Raw genomic sequence first — 24,315 nt, 5'->3', positions numbered from 1 at the left:
CATGAAACATGAAAACTGAACTGCATTACTGCATTAGAAATATGAAAAATGAGAGCGTTTAGCGCATAAAAATGGCCAATATTATGTGTACCTGGTAGCCACTTTAGGGCATCTCTCGTATACCAGGTCCTACGCTTTCCTTTCCTCGCTGAGAATAAACGTCTCCATCTGAATGGGTACCTGTGAAACCTCTTCTTAGACTAACATTCTCTCTTTCTGTGGAGGGGTAATGGACCTGTTGCGATTAAAACACCTGTGGCTAAGAGGCGGAGTGATCGGTCAGAAGGCTAAAGAATACATTTCAAAAAACTTGACCGTCACATTCAAACATAGACTAAGTGTGAACAGGCGCTGAACCTAGAGTCACCAACTCGTATACAGTCAAGTAAATAAGTCAGCACACTGCAGCGCTGAAACATGCAAACATGAAAACTGAACTGCATTACTGCACTAGAAATATGAAAAATGAGAGCGTTTAGTGCATAAAAATGTCCAATTTTATTTGTACCTGGTAGCCACTTTAGGGCGTCTCTCATATACCAGGTCCTACGCTTTCCTTTCCTCGCTGAGAATAAACGTCTCCATCTGAATGGGTACCTGTGAAAACCTCTTCTTAGACTAACATTCTCTCTCTGTGGAAGGGTAATGGACCTGTTGCGATTAAAACACCTGTGGCTAGGAGGCGGAGTGCTCGGTCAGAAGGCTAAAGAATACATTTTAAAAAACTGACCGTCACATCCAAACATAGACTAAGTGTGAACAGGTGCTGAACCTAGAGTAACCAACTCATATACAGTCAAGTAAATAAGGCAGCACACAGTGCTGAAAGATGCAAACATGAAACATGAAAACTGAACTGCGTTACTGCACTAGAAATATGAAAAATTAGAGCATTTAGCGCATAAAAATGGCCAATTTTATGCGTACCTGGTAGCCACTTTAGGGCATCTCTCGTTTACCAAGTCCTACGCTTTCCGTTCGTCGCTGAGAATAAACGTCTCCATCTGAATGGGTACCTGTGAAAACCTCTTCTTAGACTAACATTCTCTCTCTCTGTGGAGGGGTAATGGACCTGTTGCAATTAAAACACCTGTGGCTAGGAGGCGGAGTGCTCGGTCAGAAGGCTAAAGAATACATTTCAAAAAACTGACCGTCACATCCAATCATAGACTAAGTGTGAACAGGTGCTGAACCTAGAGTAATCAACTCATATACAGTGAAGTAAATAAGGCAGCACACTGCAGCGCTGAAGCATGCAAACATGAAACATGAAAACTGAACTGCATTACTGCACTAGAAATATGAAAAATGAGAGCGTTTAGCGCATAAAAATGGCCAATCTTATGTGTACCTGGTAGCCACTTTAGGGCATCTCTCATATACCAGGTCCTACGCTTTCCATTCCTCGCTGAGAATAAACGTCTCCATCTGAATGGGTACCTGTGAAAACCTCTTCTTATACTTTCAGCAAGGAAGGACTGTAGTTAAATAATATAATAAAAAATAACTTTTAATAAATACTCCTAAAAAGAGTCACTCGGACTCATAAGACAACATGAATCACAACATTTAGTTGCTGGCAAATGACACCATTGAGCTCAATGTGATGCTCTAAAAAACCAGCACGGTGGAAATACACCACCTATTTTTTATACAAACTACCACTGTGTACCAGGCATCATCACTCGTAGAGCCCCTATTCCAATACACATCATGGAAAAAACAAAACAATTCAAACCGGGGTTATTTTGATTGCTGTATATAATTGGAACAATCTCACCCAGAGTGAAGGTCGCTTCATAGAGACGCTGTGGTCCAGAAATCCAAATACATGAGGTGGCACCTTACGTGCCCTTTCCAAACCTCATTCCCATAGATTCAGCCACTTGCTACTCCTATCCCTCATTAGCAGTTTCTCCCGACGCGTTTCCTCGTGGCAATGTCATCAGGGGAGAGGCCACATCACAGAGTTCATTAAGGTGCGTGTCGTCCACCCGGCACAGCACAGAGGGTCGGCTTTCCCGTGTGCAGTTCATACCTTTATGCCCGGCGCCATCATCACTGCATGTGTGACGCATCAGGCGCTACATCCGGGTTCCGGTTTGTGTGCGATCACATGATCCTGCATACGAGGACCATGTGCGCATGAAGCGCATAGTGACACGCAAGGGTCACTTCCGGTCACCACAGAAGGGTGGAAACCACACCCCCCGGAGAAAAATTTAGCGTTGTGTGCATGTACGGACAACCTCAGTGTCTAAATAAAAGTTAGAGAAAGTTTTAACCCCTAAGGTACCCGTATCAACGGGATTATGGACCTTATTCTCAAAGGGAAAAATAGTTTTTTACAAAGTAAAAATACGTCCTACAACCTCAAAATACCGGAGGGAGAACACAAAAGGCATTGGCAGTTCCTAAACATAAGGGGAGAACAAAACTAACTACGACCGAGAGGCATAATGAGTTGCTCTATATAATCAGAAGACCAAAATTGCCCTCATTTAGAGAAGACCACTACTTCTGTCACAAAATTATTTGTGTTGCCAATAAAACAATTAATTACCATTCGGGATAAGTAATTCTTGCCAGTTCCTCAATATAAAGGGGGAAAAAAATATCTGCAACCGAGAGGCATAATGAGTTCATCCATAAAGACCAAAATTGCCCTCATTTGGAGAAAATCACCACTTATGTCACGAAATTATTTATGTTCCCAATAAGAAAATTGATTACCATCCGGGATAAATAATTGTTACCATAACAGGAGTATATTGATTCATACAAAAAAATGAAATGAAAAAATGAAAAAATGATGAGCATTGGTGACCTGGTGGGGGAGGGCTGGCTATTTGCCCTATGAAGGTCCTACCAAAAATGCCTGCCTAGCCAGTGGAGGTTGGCACCCTAAATACGAGAATCGGCGCCCCCACTCCGCGGCTGCTATCCCTAGAAAACCCTAGCAATCCCTGGATTGTATAGTACACTATTTAAGTGCCCGAAAAAGGAACTACATAAATCAGATAGAGAAGACAAAGCAGAAAGAGGGGTTGTTGGGAAAGATACCAGGAGGATAACTGTCAATGTCTATAAGCCCTGTATATTCATAAAAAACAAGCAAAAGTCAAACTCTCATTTAGGCCCAGTGGTTGTTGTGTTTTGAGTCGAAAAATCCACCTCGTCTCGCATTGCAGTATCCTCCTGTCCCAGTTGCCTCCCCTTATTGGTGCCACTACCTTATCGATCCCCATGAACTTCAGGCCCGATGCATCCCCGTTGTGTGCAATGGTGATATGTCTGGCCAATGGTGTATCCCTTTTCAAGGCAATATCTCTCAAATGTTCACCTACTCTTCTCCTAAATTCCCGGATGGTCTTTCCGACATATTCCATGCCACATTCGCAGGTTGCCTTATAAACTATACCCTTAGTCCGGCAATTGATGAAATGGCGGATCTTATATTCTCGTTCGGTGACATTGCTTTTGAAGCTTGAACCTGTCTCCATCACTGGACAGCCCACACAACCACTACAACGGTAGCAGCCTTTAGACCCATTGGTCAGCCACATTTCATTTTTTGGAGGGGAGAAGTGGCTGTGTACAATTCTGTCTCCTATCGATCTTCCTTTTTGAAAGGTGATCAGGGGATGCGGCCCCACCAGGTCACCAATGTCATCATCCATCCTTAATATCGACCAGTGTTTATTTAAAATTGATCTCACTTGGTCTGCTCCTGAGTTAAAAGTAGTAATGAACCGACTAGTGGCCGAGTCCCCTTCCCGTGGAGGTGGGTTCAACAAGGCAGTTCTGCTCAGACACTTCGTTTCTCTATAGGCTTTTCGAAGGACACCATCAGGGTAACCCCTATCCTGAAAACGCTGACGAAGGTCAGTTACCTGTTCTTGATAATCAAACTCCGAAGAGCAGTTACGTCGAATCCTCATGTACTGTCCCTTGGGGATGCCCTTTTTCAGCGGGTGGGGATGTTGACTCTCCCACCTCAACAGGGCATTAGTAGAGGTGGGTTTTCGGTATGTTTTGGTATTCACATGACCATCAGGGGTCTTTTGAATCAGAATGTCTAAAAAAGAAAGTTTTTCTCTGTGAAATTCAAAAGTGAATTTCAAGCCCAAGGGATTTACATTCAATTTGGTTACAAAACTCTCCAACTCAGAGACCTCACCATTCTGAGTTGGAGAGTTTTGTAACCAAATTGAATGTAAATCCCTTGGGCTTGAAATTCACTTTTGAATTTCACAGAGAAAAACTTTCTTTTTTAGACATTCTGATTCAAAAGACCCCTGATGGTCATGTGAATACCAAAACATACCGAAAACCCACCTCTACTAATGCCCTGTTGAGGTGGGAGAGTCAACATCCCCACCCGCTGAAAAAGGGCATCCCCAAGGGACAGTACATGAGGATTCGACGTAACTGCTCTTCGGAGTTTGTTTATCAAGAACAGGTAACTGACCTTCGTCAGCGTTTTCAGGATAGGGGTTACCCTGATGGTGTCCTTCGAAAAGCCTATAGAGAAACGAAGTGTCTGAGCAGAACTGCCTTGTTGAACCCACCTCCACGGGAAGGGGACTCGGCCACTAGTCGGTTCATTACTACTTTTAACTCAGGAGCAGACCAAGTGAGATCAATTTTAAATAAACACTGGTCGATATTAAGGATGGATGATGACATTGGTGACCTGGTGGGGCCGCATCCCCTGATCACCTTTCAAAAAGGAAGATCGATAGGAGACAGAATTGTACACAGCCACTTCTCCCCTCCAAAAAATGAAATGTGGCTGACCAATGGGTCTAAAGGCTGCTACCGTTGTAGTGGTTGTGTGGGCTGTCCAGTGATGGAGACAGGTTCAAGCTTCAAAAGCAATGTCACCGAACGAGAATATAAGATCCGCCATTTCATCAATTGCCGGACTAAGGGTATAGTTTATAAGGCAACCTGCGAATGTGGCATGGAATATGTCGGAAAGACCATCCGGGAATTTAGGAGAAGAGTAGGTGAACATTTGAGAGATATTGCCTTGAAAAGGGATACACCATTGGCCAGACATATCACCATTGCACACAACGGGGATGCATCGGGCCTGAAGTTCATGGGGATCGATAAGGTAGTGGCACCAATAAGGGGAGGCAACTGGGACAGGAGGATACTGCAATGCGAGACGAGGTGGATTTTTCGACTCAAAACACAACAACCACTGGGCCTAAATGAGATTTTGACTTTTGCTTGTTTTTTATGAATATACAGGGCTTATAGACATTGACAGTTATCCTCCTGGTATCTTTCCCAACAACCCCTCTTTCTGCTTTGTCTTCTCTATCTGATTTATGTAGTTCCTTTTTCGGGCACTTAAATAGTGTACTATACAATCCAGGGATTGCTAGGGTTTTCTAGGGATAGCCGCCGCGGAGTGGGGGCGCCGATTCTCGTATTTAGGGTGCCAACCTCCACTGGCTAGGCAGGCATTTTTGGTAGGACCTTCATAGGGCAAATAGCCAGCCCTCCCCCACCAGGTCACCAATGCTCATCATTTTTTCATTTTTTCATTTCATTTTTTTGTATTAATCAATATACTCCTGTTATGGTAACAATTATTTATCCCAGATGGTAATCAATTTTCTTATTGGGAACATAAATAATTTCGTGACATAAGTGGTGATTTTCTCCAAATGAGGGCCATTTTGGTCTTTATGGATGAACTCATTATGCCTCTCGGTTGCAGATATTTTTTTCCCCCTTTATATTGAGGAACTGGCAAGAATTACTTATCCCGAATGGTAATTAATTGTTTTATTGGCAACACAAATAATTTTGTGACAGAAGTAGTGGTCTTCTCTAAATGAGGGCAATTTTGGTCTTCTGATTATATAGAGCAACTCATTATGCCTCTCGGTCGTAGTTAGTTTTGTTCTCCCCTTATGTTTAGGAACTGCCAATGCCTTTTGTGTTCTCCCTCCGGTATTTTGAGGTTGTAGGACGTATTTTTACTTTGTAAAAAACTATTTTTCCCTTTGAGAATAAGGTCCATAATCCCGTTGATACGGGTACCTTAGGGGTTAAAACTTTCTCTAACTTTTATTTAGACACTGAGGTTGTCCGTACATGCACACAACGCTAAATTTTTCTCCGGGGGGTGTGGTTTCCACCCTTCTGTGGTGACCGGAAGTGACCCTTGCGTGTCACTATGCGCTTCATGCGCACATGGTCCTCGTATGCAGGATCATGTGATCGCACACAAACCGGAACCCGGATGTAGCGCCTGATGCGTCACACATGCAGTGATGATGGCGCCGGGCATAAAGGTATGAACTGCACACGGGAAAGCCGACCCTCTGTGCTGTGCCGGGTGGACGACACGCACCTTAATGAACTCTGTGATGTGGCCTCTCCCCTGATGACATTGCCACGAGGAAACGCGTCGGGAGAAACTGCTAATGAGGGATAGGAGTAGCAAGTGGCTGAATCTATGGGAATGAGGTTTGGAAAGGGCACGTAAGGTGCCACCTCATGTATTTGGATTTCTGGACCACAGCGTCTCTATGAAGCGACCTTCACTCTGGGTGAGATTGTTCCAATTATATACAGCAATCAAAATAACCCCGGTTTGAATTGTTTTGTTTTTTCCATGATGTGTATTGGAATAGGGGCTCTACGAGTGATGATGCCTGGTACACAGTGGTAGTTTGTATAAAAAATAGGTGGTGTATTTCCACCGTGCTGGTTTTTTAGAGCATCACATTGAGCTCAATGGTGTCATTTGCCAGCAACTAAATGTTGTGATTCATGTTGTCTTATGAGTCCGAGTGACTCTTTTTAGGAGTATTTATTAAAAGTTATTTTTTATTATATTATTTAACTACAGTCCTTCCTTGCTGAAAGTATAGTTTTTTGATTGGAGGCATTCTATTTTGAAAACCTCTTCTTAGACTAACATTCTCTCTGTATACTTGACTGTATATGAGTTGGTTACTCTAGGTTCAGCACCTGTTCACACTTAGTCTATGTTTGGATGTGACGGTCAGTTTTTTGAAATGTATTCTTTAGCCTTCTGACCGAGCACTCCGCCTCCTAGCCACAGGTGTTTTGATCGCAACGGGTCCATTACCCCTCCACAGAGAGAGAGAATGTTAGCCTTAGAAGAGGTTTTCACAGGTACCCATTCAGATGGAGACGTTTATTCTCAGCGAGGAAAGGAAAGTGTAGGACCTGGTATACGAGAGATGCCCTAAAGTGGCTACCAGGTACACATAAAATTGGCCATTTTTATGCGCTAAACGCTCTCATTTTTCATATTTCTAGTGCAGTAATGCAGTTCAGTTTTCATGTTTCATGTTTGCATCTTTCAGCGCTGCAGTGTGCTGCCTTATTTACTTGACTGTATATGAGTTGGTTACTCTAGGTTCAGCACCTGTTCACACTTAGTCTATATTTGGATGTGACGGTCAGTTTTTTGAAATGTATTCTTTAGCCTTCTGACCGAGCACTCCGCCTCCTAGCCACAGGTGTTTTAATCGCAACAGGTCCATTACCCCTCCACAGAGAGAGAGAATGTTAGTCTAAGAAGAGGTTTTCACAGGTACCCATTCAGATGGAGACGTTTATTCTCAGCGAGGAAAGGAAAGCGTAGGACCTGGTATACGAGAGATTCCCTAAAGAGGCTAGCAGGTACACATAAAATTGGCCATTTTTATGCGCTAAACGCTCTCATTTTTCATATTTCTAGTGCAGTAATGCAGTTCAGTTTTCATGTTTGCATGTTTCAACGCTGCAGTGTGCTGCCTTATTTACTTGGCTGTATATGAGTTGGTTACTCTAGGTTCAGCACCTGTTCACACTTAGTCTATGTTTGGATGTGACGGTCAGTTTTTTGAAATGTATTCTTTAGCCTTCTGACCGAGCACTACGCCTCCTAGCCACAGGTGTTTTGATCGCAACAGGTCCATTACCCCTCCACAGAGAGAGAGAATGTTAGTCTAAGAAGAGGTTTTCACAGGTACCCATTCAGATGGAGACGTTTATTCTCAGCGAGTAAAGGAAAGTGTAGGACCTGGTATACGAGAGATGCCCTAAAGTGGCTACCAGGTACACATAAAATTGGCCATTTTTATGCGCTAAACGCTCTCATTTTTCATATTTCTAGTGCAGTAATGCAGTTTAGTTTTCATGTTTCATGTTTGCATCTTTCAGCGCTGCAGTGTTCTGCCTTATTTACTTGACTGTATATGAGTTGGTTACTCTAGGTTCAGCACCTGTTCACACTTAAGGTACCTTCACACGAAGCGACGCTGCAGCGATAGCGACAACGATGTCGATCGCTGCAGCGTCGCTGTTTGGTCGCTGGAGAGCTGTCACACAGACCGCTCTCCAGCGATCAACTATGCCGAGGTCCCCTGGTAACCAGGGTAAACATCGGGTAACTAAGCGCAGGGCCGCGCTTAGTAACCCGATGTTTACCCTGGTTACCAGCGTAAAATCTAAAAAAAACAAACAGCACATACTTACATTCACGTCCCCCTGCGTCCACTTCCTGACTGACTGAGCGCCGTACAGTGAGAGCAGAGCGGTGACGTCACCGCTGTGCTGCTTTCACTTTCACTTTGCGGCGCTGAGTCAGAGGAGGAAGCAGACTGCAGGGGACGCAATGTGAGTATGTGCTGTTTGTTTTTTTTACATTTTACGCTAGTAACCAGGGTAAACATCGGGTAACTAAGCGCGGCCCTGCGCTTAGTAACCCGATGTTTACCCTGGTTACCAGTGTAAAATATCGCTGGTATCGTTGCTTTTGCTTTCAAACACAACGATACACAGCGATCGGACGACCAAATAAAGTTCTGGACTTTATTCAGCGACCAGCGACATCACAGCAGGATCCTGATCGCTGCTGCGTGTCAAACGAAACGATATCGCTAGCGAGGACGCTGCAACGTCACGGATTGCTAGCGATATCGTTATAATGTCGTTTCGTGTGAAGGTACCTTTAGTCTATGTTTGGATGTGATGGTCAGTTTTTTGAAATGTATTCTTTAGCCTTCTGACCGAGCACTCCGCCTCCTAGCCACAGGTGTTTTAATCACAACAGGTCCATTACCCCTCCACAGAGAGAGAGAATGTTAGTCTAAGAAGAGGTTTTCACAGGTACCCATTCAAATGCAGACGTTTATTCTCAGCGAGGAAAGGAAAGCGTATGACCTGGTATACGAGAGATGCCCTAAAGTGGCTAACATGTACACATAAAATTGGCCATTTTTATGCGCTAAACGCTCTCATTTTTCATATTTCTAGTGCAGTAATGCAGTTCAGTATTCATGTTTCATGTTTGCATGTTTCAGCGCTGCAGTGTGCTGCCTTATTTACTTGACTGTATATGAGTTGGTTACTCTAGGTTCAGCACCTGTTCACACTTAGTCTATGTTTGGATGTGACGGTCAGTTTTTTTTAAATGTATTCTTTAGCCTTCTGACCGAGCTCTCCGCCTCCTAGCCACAGGTGTTTTGATCGCAACAGGTCCATTACCCCTCCACAGAGAGAGAGAATGTTAGTCTAAGAAGAGGTTTTCACAGGTACCCATTCAAATGGAGACGTTTATTCTCAGCGAGGAAAGGAAAGCGTATGACCTGGTATACGAGAGATGCCCTAAAGTGGCTAACATGTACACATAAAATTGGCCATTTTTATGCGCTAAACGCTCTCATTTTTCATATTTCTAGTGCAGTAATGCAGTTCAGTATTCATGTTTCATGTTTGCATGTTTCAGCGCTGCAGTGTGCTGCCTTATTTACTTGACTGTATATGAGTTGGTTACTCTAGGTTCAGCACCTGTTCACACTTAGTCTATGTTTGGATGTGACGGTCAGTTTTTTTAAATGTATTCTTTAGCCTTCTGACCGAGCTCTCCGCCTCCTAGCCACAGGTGTTTTGATCGCAACAGGTCCATTACCCCTCCACAGAGAGAGAGAATGTTAGTCTAAGAAGAGGTTTTCACAGGTACCCATTCAGATGGAGACGTTTATTCTCAGCAAGGAAAGGAAAGTGTAGGACCTGGTATACGAGAGATGCCCTAAAGTGGCTACCAGGTACACATAAAATTGGCCATTTTTATGCGATAAACGCTCTCATTTTTCATATTTCTAGTGCAGTAATGCAGTTTAGTTTTCATGTTTCATGTTTGCATCTTTCAGCGCTGCAGTGTTCTGCCTTATTTACTTGACTGTATATGAGTTGGTTACTCTAGGTTCAGCACCTGTTCACACTTAGTCTATGTTTGGATGTGATGGTCAGTTTTTTGAAATGTATTCTTTAGCCTTCTGACCGAGCACTCCGCCTCCTAGCCACAGGTGTTTTAATCACAACAGGTCCATTACCCCTCCACAGAGAGAGAGAATGTTAGTCTAAGAAGAGGTTTTCACAGGTACCCATTCAAATGGAGACGTTTATTCTCAGCGAGGAAAGGAAAGCGTATGACCTGGTATACGAGAGATGCCCTAAAGTGGCTAACATATACACATAAAATTGGCCATTTTTATGCGCTAAACGCTCTCATTTTTCATATTTCTAGTGCAGTAATGCAGTTCAGTTTTCATGTTTCATGTTTGCATGTTTCAGCGCTGCAGTGTGCTGCCTTATTTACTTGACTGTATATGAGTTTGTTACTCTAGGTTCAGCACCTGTTCACACTTAGTCTATGTTTGGATGTGACGGTCAGTTTTTTTAAATGTATTCTTTAGCCTTCTGACCGAGCTCTCCGCCTCCTAGCCACAGGTGTTTTGATCGCAACAGGTCCATTACCCCTCCACAGAGAGAGAGAATGTTAGTCTAAGAAGAGGTTTTCACAGGTACCCATTCAGATGGAGACGTTTATTCTCAGCAAGGAAAGGAAAGTGTAGGACCTGGTATACGAGAGATGCCCTAAAGTGGCTACCAGGTACACATAAAATTGGCCATTTTTATGCGATAAACGCTCTAATTTTTCATATTTCTAGTGCAGTAATGCAGTTCATGTTTCATGTTTGCATGTTTCAGCGCTGCAGTGTGCTGCCTTATTTACTTGACTAGATAGAATAGATAGATATATAGAATTATTGAATAGATAGAATGAATCTATATATAATTGTCTAAGTGGTACTTCCGTCTTTATGTCTGCAACTTCCGTCACGGAAATCCCGTGTCGCTGATTGGTCTTGCCAGCTGCCTGTCATAGCTGCCGCAACCAATCAGCGATGGGCACAGTCCGATTAGTCCCTCCCTACTCCCCTGCAGTCAGTGCCCGGCGCCCGCATGCTCCCCTCCATTCACTGCAGTCAGTGCCCGGCGCCCGCATGCTCCCCTCCAGTCACCGCAGTCAGTGGCCGGCGCCCACATGCTCCCCTCCAGTCACCGCTTAAAAATAATTAAAAAAAAATAAAAAAAACCTGCTATACTCACCCTCCGTAGTCCGCCGAGCCGCGGGCGGCCTCCGCCATCTTCAGTTCCCAGAGATGCATTGAGAAATTACCCAGATGACTTCTGGTCTCGCGAGACCGCTAAGTCATCTGGGTAATTTTGCAATGCATCCTGGGGACGGAAGATGGTGGCAGCCGCGCGCTCATTGCCTGTGCCACAGCTTCGCTGGATTGGATCCCGGCAGGTGAGTATATAACTATTTTTTATTTTAATTATTTTTTTTTAACAGGGATATGGCGCCCACACTGCTGAATACTACGTGGGCTGTGTTATATACCGCATGGCTGCTATATACTACCTGGCTAGTGTTAGATGCTATGTGGGCTGTGTTATATATTACGTGGCCAGTGTTAGATACTGCGTGGGCTGTGTATTATACCGCGTGGCTGCTATATACTACCTGGCCAGTGTTATATACTGCGTGTGCTGTGCTATATATTACGTGGCCAGTGTTATGTACTGCGTGGGCTGTGTTATATATTACGTGGGCTGTGTAATATACCGCGTGGCGGCTGTGTAATATACCGCGTGGCTGCTATATACTACCTGGCCAGTGTTATATACTGCGTGGGCTGTGTTATATATTACGTGGCCAGTGTTATATACTGCGTTGCCTGTGTTAAATATTACTTGGCCAGTGTTATATACTGCATTGCCTGTGTTATATATTACGTGGCCAGTGTTATATACTGCGTGGCCTGTGTTATATACTACGTCGCCTGTGTTATATACTGCGTGGCTGCTATATACTGCATGGGCTGTGTTATATACTGTTTGGGCTGTGTTATATATTGCGTGGCCTGTATTAACGCATCAGGCATTCTACAATATGTATGTATGCTTGTATATAGCAGCCACATAGTATATAGCACAGGCCACATCGTATTTGTCTGCTATATACTACATGGCTCCTATATACTACGTGGCCTGTGCTATATACTATGTGGCTGCTATATACATACATATTCTAGAATACCCGATGCGTTAGAATCGGGCCACCATCTAGTAGATAGAATGAATAGATAGATTGATAGAATAGATAGAAAGAATAGATAGAACTAGATGGGCATTTCCTGAAGGAAATACATGGTGCTTGAACAGCGCTGCCAGCAGTGTATCAGGTGTCGACTGTAAGAAAGTAAAGTTAGAATATGAATGTTGTGTATAGCGATGGCTTGGGATGGGATGGGTTGTATATGCAGCCAATGGGAGTGATGTAGTGATGTCACCATCATATAATATTGAGTGCAGGCTAAGGCCTCTTTCACACTTCAGTTGTTTGGCGTCAGTCTAAATCCGCCATTTTCCTCAAAAAACGGATCCGTTTTTTTTTTTCGACGGATCCGTTTTTTTTCCCCATAGACTTGCATTAGCGACGGATTGTGACGGATGGTCGTCCGTTCCATCCGTCATGCGACGGATCCGTCGAAATTTGGCGGACGTTGTCTAGACATTGACGGTCATTGCAACGTTTTTTGTCTCCGTTGAAATGACGGATCGCGACGGATCCGTCGCGTCCGTCATTCCATAGAATGGCCACCTATGGGCGACGGATCCGTCGCAACCGTTATTTCGACGGATCCGTCGCCCCAATCCGTTTTTTCAATTTTTTTCAATTGCGCATGCTCCAAAAAGTATATACAACCCCCGAGTAACGGATCCGTCAAAAAAACGGATCCGTTACATCCGTTTTTTCAACAATTGTGATGGATCCGTCGATCCGTCACTTTGTCGGAAGTGACTGACGCCAAACGACTGAAGTGTGAAAGAAGCCTAAAGGACCTGTGTGGTGTCACGACCATTTGCTTCAAGGGGACGCTGAGACCCACAATGATGAAATGAACGGGGTCCTGACACTTGTGAAGAACGGGCAGACTGTCCTAGGCAGAGTCTGTATGTAAGAAATTGTAGTCTATGTGTCCACTGTGTCACTGATTTTTGCAGTCATGCAGAGACCCCGTTCAGGCGGCGTTTCGAAGCCCTTGGTGGGGACAGGTGTGCTATGTATTTTTGGAGTCAATCCGATTTGTAGTTTTTAAAAAATCGCATTTTAAGCAAAAATTTTCGCATAGGAATTAATGGCGACCTGAGTATATTGAGTATAATGAGCTGAGTATACTTTTGCTTTTTTATTTTTTTTTTATTACAGAAGATCGATGGCTTCGCTTGGAATGGCAGAAAAATAAAAAGATTGTCAAAACTGTGTGGTGTTTTATATCATTAAAATACTTTTTTCTGCATATGTGTGTTTTTATTTAACCCTTTAATTACTATAGGATTAGTAATGGATAGGTGTCTTATTAATGCCTCTCCATTACTAAGCCTGCTTAATGTCACCTTACAATACCAAGGTCGCATTAACACCTTATTATCCACTTGCCACCACTACAGGGCAAGTGGGAAGAGCCAGGCAAAGTGACAGAATTGGTTCATCTAATAGATGGCCTTTTCTGGGCAGTTGCGGGCTGCTATTTTTAGGCTGGGGGGGGGGAATCAATATCCATGGCGCCTTACCAGCCTGAGAATGCCAGCCTCCAGCTGTGAGCTTTAGCAAGGCTGGTTGTAAAAAAATGGGGGGGACCCCAGTCTGTTTTTTTAATTATTTATTGAAATAATAAAAAAAAAGCATGAGGACCCCTCTATTCTTGATAACTAGCCTTGCTGAAGCTGACAGTTGGGGGTTGCAGCCCCCAGCTGTGAGTTTTGTCTGGCTGGTTATCAAATTTAGGGGGGAACCAACGCCTTTTTTTTAATTATTTATAGCGCAGGAGCCGCAGATGAAAACTCCCATCCACCACTCCTGCTCTCACTGTAAATAGCATTAGCAGGTGTCTGATGATGGGATCAGTAGTCCCATCAGCTGACACCAGTGATCGGAGGTGAAGTTTACACCTCTGATCACAGCTGAGCGCTCTCACTGTCTTCTGAGGATTTCCCCGCCAATCAGAAGCGGTGTTTGCTGTGCTGTCATTCATATGACAGCGTGTCAAACACTGTATTGTCGGACCCCCCATTCAAGTGAATGGGGATCAGGTCCGCTCTGCTGGATGACAGGCTGTATGAACGAATCATGCAGCCTGCCATCTATATGTAGCAGAGCCGAATGTGACATCACATCCGGCTCTCCTTGACTTTTCTGCACCAAATACACTGCAAGAAAAGTCAACCTGCGTATTTGCAGTGTTTTTTCACCACCCATTCAAGTCAATGGGTGAAAAACGCTGAAAGAAGTGACATGCCCTATGTCAAAAAACTCTGCAATTACAATCTATACTTCCTAATATCTTCATCACATCCCAAACAGGCTTTGTCCATGGCCGATCAATCGCCTACAATATTAGGACGGCATTAGCTGCTGTTATTCATAGTCATCAAACCAAAGCTAAAAGTAACATCTTAGTTAGCCTTGACGCCGATAAGATTTTTGACCGGGTATCTTGGTCCCACCTCGTCCGAACTCTTAAATACAGAATGTTTGAATTTTAATTTTTCAATTTTATCCAGACGATTTACACCACTCCTCAGTGGAGGAGATAGAGCGGGCGTTCAGTGGTATGAGCCCTGATCCATGCAGTCTTGCTAAAGAGAGCCAGGCCAGCGGACGAGAGCACCCACTGACCCTGTTTCTCCACAACCCTTATGGTTCAATATTGCCCTAGACCGTCTACTTATATATCTGGAGATGATTCCTTCCTTTGAGGGAATTGGGATAGGCCACCTTACACTCAAGTCCTTGGCATTCGCCGACAGCTTTCCATGAGTTTGGAGAAATCTCGGGATTCCGCATAAATTTTTACAAATCCAAGGCTTTAGCGATCTTCAGGGATGCTCGACAAAGGTGGCCCTTTCCTTTTAAATGTCAGTGGGGACATGGTTCTTTACGATATCTTGGTATTCTTCTACCCTCCAACCCACATACTATTTACCAACGAAATATCCGACCCTTAATATCTGCCATTACTCGGGAAATACAATCTTGGGCATCTTTTAAATTATCTTTTGTGGGTAAAGCTCACCTTATTAAAATGGTTTCCTTCCCTAAAATACTCTTCCCTTTACAAACAATACCTATTCTATTATCTAAAGCTGATGATCAACTCCTAACTATGATTTTTCGACAATTTATATGGGGTTCGAGGGGGAGATCTAGAATCAGTATTTTTAAATTGCAACAGGCTAAATCTTTGGGGGGCCTCAATTTTTCAAATTTAAGATTGTATAGCGTTGCAGCCATTTTCAGACATTCTCTTGACAGGATTTGTGCCCAAACTAAATTTACCAACACCCCATTAGATGAAGCAATGTCTGGACCGATCAGTCTTCCTGCCTTGCTCCATTTACAACAAAATAGAGTTCAGGGATAATCCTCTGCTATGGTCCAAGGTATTTGCATGGTGTCATGCTAGAAGGATCAGTGGACTAGACCCTTATACCTCAGTTTTCCTTCCCTTTCAAGGTAACCTTTTCTTTTTACAAGGCAGACCACCCCCAATTTATCGAATGCTGGGGGAGAGAGGTTGCAGACTGGTCTGCGATCTTCTGACAACTACTCAATGTGCTCTTTCTCTGGAGGGTATTTTCTCTAAGTATCCAATCTTAGTGGATAATATTTTCATTGCCACTCAGATTAAGCATTAGGTTGACTCGGTCTTCCGAGGCATACCAGAGAGGGTCAGAACCTGTCCTCTCCATCTGATCTCCCTTGGTGCTCGTGCAGGAGTTTATTCGCTAAGTCTTATCTATAAATCAATCAAAGCTTCTATTTCATGGTCAGATTCTTCACCAGGCCCGGGCAGATGGGTATCACAACTATCTAATTATAGACTGACTGATCTTTTGAAAGCCACTCTACATTTAAACTCTTTACTACGATATGGCAGCTACTCAACTATGGCCCTCAAGATTTTCCATAGGGCTTACATCTAGGATGTCTCTATCGGCTAATCCCTCTTGTCCCAAATGTTTACACTCTCCAGCTGACATCTTTCATTGTCTCCGGGATTGTCCGAAGATACAGGAGGTTTGGGATATGATTCTTCGCCATCTCACCAACACCTTCAGCATTCGCATTACATTATCTCCGGAATGGGCGTTATTTAATATTTTCCCACGGGATCAACTACTCGGACTCTCTGCTCAGCAACGACCTGTTTTAACTATTTGGGCAGCGGTTACCCTCAAGAGTATTCTGCATCTGTGGGCACAGGACGCAACCCCTTCACTAAATCTAATTTCTTCAAATGTAACATATTTGTTTAAAATGGATTGGATTGAGTCCATACTTCATAAAGAAAGTCATACGGAAAATTTTTTCCTCACATGGTTCTCCTTTATTGATCTGCAGCCACTATCAGTTCGTCAAGCATTACATAGTTGCTTTCAATTCACCGATTGGTATATGAGAGAGCTTATATCTGGTAACACACCTATTAGGCCAGCATCACACTAGAGAGTTTTACGGACGTATGAGAGGCGCAAAAACAACACATTGCACACAGACCAATTATTCTCTATGGGGAAGCTCCTATCTGCCGTACATTTTGCAGCCGTATTTTATGGGCTGAGAATATCACAGCATTCTGCGCTTGTCAGCGTATTGCGCAAAAAATCCGCCAATGAAAGTCTATTGGGGCGAGAAAAATACAGATTACACTTGGACCATCAGTGTGACTTGCGAGCAATACGCAGCGGTGTTCTATAGAAAAGCTGGTAATTCAGTGCGGTGTACTGTAAAATCACACTGACAGGTTAGATTAGAATCTACAACCCCTGGCAAAAATTATGTAATCACCAGCCTTGGAGGATGTTCATTCAGTTGTTTAATTTTGTAGAAAAAAAGCAGATCACAGACATGGCAAAAAACTAAAGTCATTTCAAATGGCAACTTTCTGGCTTTAACCCCTTTACCCCCAAGGGTGGTTTGCACGTTATGGACCGGGCCAATTTTTACAATTCTGACCACTGTCCCTTTATGAGGTTATAACTCTGGAATGCTTCAACGGATCCCAGTGATTCTGACATTGTTTTCTCGTGACATATTGTACTTCATGATAGTGGTAAAATTTCTTTGATATTACCTGCGTTTATTTGTGAAAAAAACGGAAATTTGTCGAAAATTTTGAAAATTTTGCAATTTTCCAACTTTGAATTTTTATGCAATTAAATCACAGAGATATGTCACACAAAATACTTAATAAGTAACATTTCCCACATGTCTACTTTACATCAGCACAATTTTGGAACCCAAATTTTTTTTTGTTCGGGAGTTATAAGGGTTAAAAGTTGACCAGCAATTTCTCATTTTTACAAAACCATTTTTTTTTAGGGACCACATCTCATTTGAAGTCATTTTGGGGGTCTATATGATAGAAAATACCCAAGTGTGACACCATTCTAAAAACTGCACCCCTCAAGGTGCTCAAAACCACATTCAAGAAGTTTATTAACCCTTCAGGTGTTTCACAGGAATTTTTGGAATGTTTAAATAAAAATGAACATTTAACTTTTTTTCACCAAAAATTTACTTCAGCTCCAATTTGTTTTATTTTCACAAGGGTAACAGGAGAAGATGGACCCCAGACGTTGTTGTACAATTTGTCCTGAGAACGCCGATACCCCATATGTGGGGGTCAACCACTGTTTGGGCGCATGGCAGAGCTCGGAAGGGAAGGAGCGCCGTTTGACTTTTCAATGCAAAATTGACAAGAATTGAGATGGGACGCCATGTTGCGTTTGGAGAGCCACTGATGTGCCTAAACATTGAAACCCCCCACAAGTGACACCATTTTGGAAAGTAGACCCCCTAAGGAACTTATCTAGAGGTGTGGTGAGCACTTTGACCCATTAAGTGATTCACAGAAGTTTATAATGCAGAACCGTAAAAATAAAAAATCATATTTTTTCACAAAAATGATCTTTTCGCCCCCAATTTTTTATTTTCCCAAGGGTAAGAGAAGAAATTGGACCCCAAACGTTGTTGTACAATTTGTCCTGAGTACGCTGATACCCCAAATGTGGGGGTAAACCACTGTTTGGGCGCATGGGAGAGCTCGGAAGGGAAGGAGCGCCGTTTGACTTTTCAATGCATAAATTGACAGGAATTGAGATGGGACGCCATGTTGCGTTTGGAGAGCCACTGATGTGCCTAAACATTGAAACCCCCCACAAGTGACACCATTTTGGAGAGTAGACCCCCTAAGGAACTTATCTAGATGTGTGGTGAGCACTTTGACCCACCAAGGGCTTCACAGAAGTTTATAATGCAGAGCCGTAAAAATAAAACAAAAATTTTTTCCCACAAAAATTATTTTTAGCCCACAGTTTTGTATTTTTCCGAGGGTAACAGGAGAAATTGGACCCCGAAAGTTGTTGTCCAATTTGTCCTGAGTGCGCTGATACCCCATATGTGGGGGGGAACCACCGTTTGGGCGCATGGGAGGGCTCGGAAGGGAAGGAGCGCCATTTGGAATGCAGACTTACATGGAATGGTCTGCAGGCGTCACATTGCGTTTGCAGAGCCCCTAATGTACCTAAACAGTAGAAACCCCCCACAAGTGACACCATTTTGGAAAGTAGACCCCCTAAGGAACTCATCTAGATGTCTTGTGAGAGCTTTGAACCCCTAAGTGTTTCACTACAGTTTATAACGCAGAGCCGTGAAAATAAAAAATATTTGTTTTCCCACAAAAATTATTTTTTAGCCCTCAATTTTCCCAAGGGTAACAGGAGAGCTTGGACCCCAAAAGTTGTTGTCCAATTTGTCCTGAGTACGCTGATACCCCATATGTTGGGGTAAACCCCTGTGTGGGCACACGGGAGAGCTCGGAAGGGATGGAGCACTGTTTTACTTTTTCAACGCAGAATTGGCTGGAATTGAGATCGGACGCCATGTCGCGTTTGGAGAGCCCCTGATGTGCCTAAACAGTGGAAACCCCCCAATTATAACTTAAACCCTAATGCAAACACACCCCTAATCCCAATGGTAACCCTAACCACACCTCTAACCCAGACACACCCCTAATCCCAACCCTATTCCCAACCATAAATGTAATCCAAACCCTAACCCTAACTTTAGCTCCAACCCTAACTTTAGCCCCAACCCTAACTGTAGCCTTAACCCTAGCCCCAACCCTAACCCTAGCCCCAACCCTAACCCTAGCCCTAACCCTAACCCTAACCCTAGCCCTAACCCTAACCCTAATGGGAAAATGGAAATAAATACGTTTTTTTAATTTTTTAATTTTTCCCTAACTAAGGGGGTGATGAAGGGGGGTTTGATTTACTTTTATAGTGGGTTTTTTAGCGGATTTTTATGATTGGCAGCCGTCACACACTGAAAGACGATTTTTATTGCAAAAAATATTTTTTGCGTTACCACATTTTGAGAGCTATAATTTTTCCATATTTGAGACCACAGAGTCATGTGAGGTCTTGTTTTTTGCGGGACGAGTTGACGTTTTTATTGGTAACATTTTCGGGCACGTGACATTTTTTGATCGCTTTTTATTCCGATTTTTGTGAGGCAGAATGACCAAAACCCAGCTATTCATTAATTTCTTTTGGGGGAGGCGTTTATACCGTTCCGCGTTTGGTAAAATTGATAAAGCAGTTTTATTCTTCGGGTCAGTACGATTACAGCGATATCTCATTTATATCATTTTTTTATGTTTTGGCGCTTTTATACGATAAAAACTATTTTATAGAAAAAATAATTATTTTGGCATCGCTTTATTCTGAGGACTATAACTTTTTTATTTTTTTGCTGATGATGCTGTATAGCAGCTCTTTTTTGCGGGACAAAATGACGCTTTCAGCGGTACCATGGTTATTTATATCTGTCTTTTTGATCGCGTTTTATTTGTTTTTTGCCTCGTTTTTTTTTTTTTTTCCTTACGGTGTTTACTGAAGGGGTTAACTAGTGGCACAGTTTTATAGGTTGGGTCGTTACGGACGCGGCGATACTAAACATGTGTACTTTTATTGTTTGTTTTTTTATTTAGATAAACAAATGTATTTCTGGGAATAATATTTTTTTTTATTTATTTATTTAGGTTTTTTTTTTTTTTTTTTTTACACATGTGGGAATTTTTTTTACACTTTTTTACTTTGTCCCGGGGGGGACATCACAGATCGGTGATCTGACAGTTTGCACAGCACTCTGTCAGATCACCGATCGGACTTAGAGCACTGCAGACTTACCAGTGCCTGCTCTGAGCAGGCACTTGGTAAGCCACCTCCCTCCCTGCAGGACCCGGATGCCGCGGCCATCTTGGATCCGGGACCTGCAGCGAGGAAGGAGGTAGGAGACTCTCGGAGCAACGCGATCACATCGCGTTGCTGCGGGGGTCTCAGGGAAGCCCGCAGGGAGCCCCCTCACTGCGCAATGCTTCCCTATACCGCCGGCACACCGCGATCATGTTTGATCGCGGTGTGCCAGGGGTTAATGTGCCGGGGGCGGTCCATGACCGCTCCTGGCACATAGCGCCGGATGTCAGCTGCGATAGGCAGCTGACACCCGGCCGCGATTGGCCTCCCTCCCCCGTGAGCGCGGCCGATCACGCTGGACGTACTATTCCGTCCTTGGGAATTAGGGCCCACCCCACATGGATGGAATAGTACGTCCAATGACAGAAAGGGGTTAAGAAACACTAAGGCTTGGTTCACATTGCGTTAACAGCAGCCCGTTAAACACATGTGTTAACGGGCTGCTGTTAACGCAAGTGCCAATTTGTCATCGCGCTAGCGCTAGTGTGGGCATGCGCTAGCAATGCGTCTGTCATAGGAATTAATGGCGGCGTTAACGGACTACGTTACACCGCGTTATGCCGCGGTGTAGCGTAGTCCATCTAACGGACGCCAATAACGCAGTGTGAACCCAGCCTAAAAGAAATCAATTCGCGATTCATCACTGAAAATGACTTCTCATCCAGTCATCCACAGTCCACGATTGCTTTTCCTTAGCCCATTGTAACCTTGTTTTTTTTCTGTTTTCGGTGTTAAAGATGGCTTTTGTTTAGCTTTTCTGTATGTAAATCCCATTTCCTTTAGGTGGTTTCTTATAGTTCGGTCACAGGCGTTGACTCCAGTTTCCACCCATTCATTCCTCATTTGTTTTGTTGTGTATTTTCTGTTTTCGAGACATATTGCTTTAAGTTTCCGGTCTTGACGCTTTAATGTCTTCCTTGGTCTACCAGTATGTTTGCCTTTAACAACCTTTCCTGTCATGATCTCTGCAGGCAGAGATCATAGCAAGCCTATAGAGGGACAAGCTCTCGGAAGATGGAACTATACTGACCATGAACTAAGCCTGCCGCGCAACTAGAAATAGCCAGGTAGCATTTCCTATTTATCGCTAGATGCCCAGCTCTGGCCTAAGACCTAAATGGCTAGCAGAGGGAAATATAAGACCTGGCTCACCTCTAGAGAAATATTCCAAAGAAGACAGTAGCCCCCCACATATAATGACGGTGAGTTCAGATGAAACAACAAACGCAGCAGGAAAATAGTCTTAGCAAATTTGAGGTCCGCTTACTAGATAGCAGAAGACAGATAGTATACTTTCATGGTCAGCAGAAAAACACTAACAAAACACCATCCAGAGATTACCTTAAACTCTGGCATTAACTCATAACGCCAGAGTAGCAATCCCTGATCAACGAGAGCTTTCCAGACACAGTAACAAAACTTCAGCTGTGAACTGGAACAAATAGGCAAAACAAAACATGGACAAAAGTCCAACTTATCTAGTAGTTGTCTAGAAGCAGGAACAAGCACTGAGAGGCATCAGATAACATTGTTGACCGGCAAGAAACCACCAGAGAAATGAGCTTAAATAGCGACACCCACTACTGATGGAACCAGGTGAAACAGGAAAGAGGATGACAAGTCCAATTCCACAAGCGGCCACCGGGGGAGCCCAGAATCCAAATTCACAACAGTACCCCCCCCTCAAGGAGGGGGCACCGAACCCTCACCAGATCCACCAGGGCGACCAGGATGAGCCCTATGGAAGGCACGAACAAGATCAGAAGCATGAACATCAGATGCATTGACCCAAGAATTATCCTCCTGGCCGTAACCCTTCCAGTTGACCAGATACTGGAGTTTCCGTCTGGAAACACGAGAGTCCAAAATTTTCTCCACAACGTACTCCAACTCACCCTCAACCAACACCGGAGCAGGAGGCTCAACTGAAGGTACAACAGGTACCTCATACCTGCGCAATAACGACCGATGAAAAACGTTATGAATGGAAAAGGACGCAGGGAGGTCCAAACGGAAAGAAACAGGATTAAGAATCTCCAATATTCTATAAGGGCCGATGAACCGAGGTTTAAACTTAGGAGAAGAGACCCTCATAGGGACAAAACGAGAAGACAACCACACTAAATCTCCAACACAAAGCCGAGAACCAACACGACGATGACGGTTGGCAAAACGCTGAGTCTTCTCCTGGGACAACTTCAAATTGTCCATAACCTGCCCCCAGATGTGATGCAATCTCTCCACCACCGCATCCACTCCAGGACAATCCGAGGATTCCACCTGACCGGAGGAAAATCGAGGGTGAAACCCCGAATTACAGAAAAACGGGGACACCAAGGTGGAAGAACTGGCCCGATTATTGAGGGCGAACTCTGCCAATGGCAAAAAAGCAACCCAATCATCCTGGTCAGCAGAGACAAAACACCTCAGATATGTCTCAAGGGTCTGATTAGTCCGCTCGGTCTGGCCATTAGTCTGAGGGTGAAAAGCAGATGAAAAAGACAAATCTATGCCCATCCTAGCACAGAATGCCCGCCAAAATCTAGACACAAATTGGGTACCTCTGTCAGAAACAATATTCTCAGGAATACCGTGCAATCGGACAACATTCTGAAAAAACAGAGGAACCAACTCAGAAGAAGAAGGCAACTTGGGCAGAGGAACCAAATGGACCATTTTAGAGAAACGGTCACAGACCACCCAGATGACAGACATCTTCTGGGAAACAGGCAGATCAGAAATAAAATCCATCGAGATGTGTGTCCAAGGCCTCTTAGGAATAGGCAAGGGCAACAGCAGTCCGCTAGCCCGAGAACTACAAGACTTGGCCCGAGCACAAACGTCACATGACTGCACAAAGACTCGCACATCTCGTGACAGGGAAGGCCACCAGAAGGATCTTGCCACCAAATCCCTGGTACCAAAAATTCCGGGATGACCTGCCAATGCAGAAGAATGTACCTCAGAGATGACTCTGCTGGTCCAATCATCCGGAACAAACAGTCTATCAGGCGGACAACGATCCGGTCTATCCGCCTGAAACTCTTGCAAGGACCGCCGCAGATCAGGAGAAACGGCCGACAAAATTACTCCCTCCCTAAGGATACCTGTGGGTTCAGAATTACCAGGAGAGTCCGGGTCAAAACTCCTAGAAAGGGCATCTGCCTTAACATTCTTAGAACCCGGTAGGTATGACACCACAAAATTAAAGCGAGAAAAAAATAAAGACCAGCGCGCCTGTCTAGGATTCAGGCGTCTGGCAGTCTCAAGATAAATCAAATTTTTGTGGTCAGTCAATACCACCACCTGATGCCTAGCCCCCTCGAGCCAATGGCGCCACTCCTCAAACGCCCACTTCATGGCCAAAAGCTCCCGATTCCCAACATCATAATTCCGCTCTGCGGGCGAAAATTTGCGAGAAAAGAAGGCACAAGGCCTAATGACGGAGCAGTCGGAACCTTTCTGCGACAACACTGCCCCAGCTCCGATCTCCGAAGCGTCAACCTCAACCTGAAAAGGCAGATTCACATCAGGCTGACGCAACACAGGGGCAGAGGCAAAACGGCGCTTAAGCTCCTGAAAGGCCTCTACAGCATG

This window comes from Ranitomeya variabilis, chromosome 4, assembly GCF_051348905.1.
Source record: "Ranitomeya variabilis isolate aRanVar5 chromosome 4, aRanVar5.hap1, whole genome shotgun sequence".
Classification (NCBI taxonomy): domain Eukaryota; kingdom Metazoa; phylum Chordata; class Amphibia; order Anura; family Dendrobatidae; genus Ranitomeya; species Ranitomeya variabilis.
The sequence above is the reverse complement of the archived record's forward strand: the minus strand, read 5'-3'. Positions refer to the sequence as shown.